This window comes from Pistacia vera, unplaced genomic scaffold (genome assembly GCF_008641045.1).
Source record: "Pistacia vera cultivar Batoury unplaced genomic scaffold, PisVer_v2 Contig1089, whole genome shotgun sequence".
Lineage (NCBI taxonomy): Eukaryota > Viridiplantae > Streptophyta > Magnoliopsida > Sapindales > Anacardiaceae > Pistacia > Pistacia vera.
Window position 1 is genome coordinate 122,745 of NW_022195125.1, and position 4,036 is coordinate 126,780.

The 4,036-nt window shown below is 38.7% G+C and overlaps 1 pseudogene; it reads left to right on the forward strand.

The window, feature by feature from the left end:
* Window positions 1-1,084: 1,084 nt before the first annotated feature.
* LOC116135199 lies at window positions 1,085-4,036 on the forward strand (annotated as a pseudogene).

Sequence of the window (4,036 nt, forward strand, 5' to 3'; positions counted from 1 at the left end):
TTAACCTGGAAGAGGAATAGATCCCTCCTACCGACTATAAGTCTATATAACAAACAATAGGAATTTTTTTTTTTTTTTTTTTTTAATGACCGAGGCTATCATAAAATTAACGATTAGGTAGTCCTCTAGTGGTCACCCTTATTAAGGGCCGCAATAGATTAAACTCAAACTTTTTAAGTAATAAATCCAAAAATTTCAGTTGACCGTTTGATTACCTAGTATTAAAAGGTGATTAATGACTGTATCAAGTTAAAAAGTGATCAATTGAATTCATAGTTTTAATCTTACTCAATCATAGTTAAGTTACGGGATCTTGATTATTAGAAAACTCTTGAGCACTAAATTGCTCTTATGTCAATTTTTAATCAGACCCTATGATTATTATATGTATAAATACTAGAAATCTCAATATTATATTTTTCAAATTGAGTAACCCTATCACATGCCCAAAAAGACAATGGCCAATGGGCTTTCAAGTGTTATTGTTATTGGATGGCTATGGAATCTAAAATGACACGAAAATGTTTGTTTGTCATTGCCTTGTTGATCTAATGCTCCATTTGGTAGATGGGCAAATTTTCCCTTTTATTCTAATTTGTCTCCTGCATTTCAAATTAATGGCTGCCTCTTACCACTTACCCACACCACTGTCATCCACGTGGTTGGTGCCATACTCTCTATAGCTTGTGAGAGTAGTACAAAATTAGATCGCACTAATTCTACAAACCCCATAATTATTTGCTGAAATGGTGTTTACAGTATAATGGAAGGTAGAAAAATACTGTTAAGAGATTCTATATATATATGAGTTTGTTGTAAACATAGATTAATATTAAATAAATATTTCCAAAAACAATTTTATAAAAACCAAAATCTCGTATTACTAATGTTAAAATTGGCTTAGTGCTACAGAGCCTAAAAATCCCACCAAAGCATTTACAGGTTGTACGTACTCTGTTCTCTTCATCTGTAAGTATTAGCTTATTGAGAATGAGATTAAGAGGCCATCCATTTTAGTTAAAAATGGCTCTTCTATGAATAATAGACCTTTTGGTCTCTTATCTTTTCTTTCTCACCGTCAACTATGTCACCCGCTAGTCCTCTCTCTGTCTTTTTCTTTTCCTTTCCATCTTTTCCTGTATCAATCCGACGAGCTTCAGATATTCTGACGCTCAAAACCGCCCTTCAAGGATCAAACACTGATGTATTAGCTTCCTGGGTCTCAAATAATCACGTATGCAATTTCCACAGGCATCACTTGCAACTCAGATAATTTCGTCAAAGAAATGAGCTTTCTAATCAACAATTGACGGGAACTCTTCTTTTGATTCAATATGCCAGCTTCAGTCCTTGGACAAGCTCTCATTTGGGTTCAATTCTTTGTATGGCACAATCTCAAAAGATTGAACAACTGTACAAAATTACAATACTTGGATCTTGGCAACAATGGTTTTCTCGGATCATTTCCAAGCATATCGTCTCCAGTGAATTGCGCTATCTATATCTGAATAACAGCGGGTGTTCTGGCGTTTTCCATGGGCATCACTTAAAAAATGACAAACCTGATTTCACTGAGTCTCGGCGATCATAATTTCTCTCCAACCCCGTTTCCTTGAAGTCTTAAAGCTGACCAAGCTGAATTGGCTCTATTTATCAAACTGTGCCTTCAGGGTCCATTCCAGCCGAAATTGGAAATTTAGGGGAGCTCATAAACTTGGAGCTCTCGCAAACAATTTAACTGGCGAGATACCAACAGATATTGGGAAGCTCAACAAATTGTGGCAGCTCGAGCTTTACCAAACAGTTGACAGGACAATTCCTGTTGGATTGAGAAACTTAACTAATCTTCAACTTTTTGATGTGCAACCAACTTTCTTGAAGGCAATTTGTCTGAAGTGAGGTTCCTGACAAATCTGGTGTCTCTTCAGCTGTTTGAGAACCAGCTTTCGCGTGAAGTACCGGCTGAATTGGGCCATTTTAAAAAACTGGTGAATCTTTCTTTGTACACCAACCAGTTGACTGGACCTTTGCCTAAAGAACTGGGCTCTTGGGCTGACTTTGATTTCATTGATGTTTCAGAGAATTTTTGACAGGTCCGGTTCCACCAGATATGTGCAAGAAAGGTACCATGAAGGGCTTCTCATGTTACAAAACAAATTCACAGGTGAATTCCTGCGAGTTATGCGAATTGCTTGACTTACAGCGATTCAGAGTTAGTAAAAACTCACTACTGGAACTGTGCCAGCTGGAATATGGGGATTGCCAAATTTGAATATAATAGACATTGAGTTGAATCAAATGAAGGGCCATCACTAAAGATATTGGAAACGCAAAAGCCCTTGCGCAGCTATATGCCGCAAACAATCGGTTATCTGGTGAATTACCGGAGGAATTTCGGAAGCTTCATCTTTGTTACTATTGATCTGAGTAACATCAGTTTTCAGGCAAATTTCCAGCGTCGATTGGGGACCTGAAACACTTGAGCACTCTTAAGTTGCAGAACAACATGTTTCTGGTTCAATTCCAAAGTCATTAGGTTCATGCAATTCTCTAAGCGCCTAAACATGGCTCACAATTTTTTTCTGAGCAAATCCATCAGTTTTGGGGTCTTTACCGACTCTTAACTCTCTGAATTTATCAGAAAATCAACTTCGGTCAAATTCCGCGAGTTTGTCATCTTTGAGACTAGTTATTCTTGATCTGTCCAACAACATAGATTAACTGGTCAGATTCCAGTATCGCTCTCCATTGAAGCATACAATGGTAGCTTCGCCGGAAATCCTGGCCTCTGCAGTCAGACTATTAGCTCCTTCAAGCGATGCTCCCAGAAGTCAAAGATCTCCAAGGATGTCCTCACGCTCATAATTTGCTTTGTCTTAGGTACAGTGATCTTGCTTGTCTCGTTTGCATGTTTCTTCTACTTAAAGAAGAGAGAGAAAGATCACGACCCTTCATTGAAGGAAGAATCTTGGAACATGAAGCCTTTCCGTGAATTAGTTGCGTCTGAGATGAGATTATTGATTCCATAAAGCAAGAGAATCTGATAGGAAAAGGAGGATCTGGAAATGTATACAAAGTTATGTTTCCAGCGGTAAGAACTTGCCGTGAAACACATTTGGAATAGTGATACTAATGGCCTGAAAAGAGCCCGGAGTACTACTCCAATACTTGGTAACGTGGCGGAAAGTCTCAGGGTTCGAACAGAGGTACAGACCTTGAGCTCAATAAGGCATGTGAATGTGGTGAAGCTGTATTGTAGTATCTAGTGAAGACTCAAGCTTGTTAGTTTATGAGTATTTGCCTAATGGGAGCCTGTGGGATCGGCTGCACACGTCCAAAAAATGGAACTTGATTGGGAGACAAGGTACGAAATTGCAGTTGGGGCGGCAAAGGGGTTGGAGTATCTGCATCATGGTTGTCGTGAGGCCAGTTATTCACCGATCAAGTCTAGTAACATTTTGTTGGATGAATTCTTGAAGCCTAGGATTGCAGATTTTGGCTTGCTAAGATTGTTCAAGCCAATAGCAGTAAAGACTCCAGTCATATAATTGCTGGAACCCACGGTTATTCCTCACTGTAAGAATTGTCTATTACTATTTTACTTTTGTTTTTGAATTTTCTTTAAAACTAGAGTTTATGGGGAAGGTTTTTATACATTATTAACAAATGTTAATTTTGCAGAATACGGTTACACAAGCAAGGTTAATGAGAAGAGTGATGTGTATAGTTTTGGTGTGGTATTAATGGAGCTGGTTACTGGAAAGAGGCCGATAGAGCTTGAGTTGGAGAGAATACGGACATAGTGAGTTGGGTATGCAGCAACTTCAACGTAAAAAACGTGTGTTAAGCCTTGTGGATTCAAGAATCCCAGATTTTCAAGGAAGATGCTGTGGAGATATGCGGAATTGCAGTTCTCTGCACGGCAAGGCAACCAGTAAAAGACCCACGATAGAACTGTGGTTCAGATGCTCGAGGAAGCTGACCCTTGTAAATTAGTGAGAATTGTCATCACAAAGATGGTACTGCTAAGAAATGA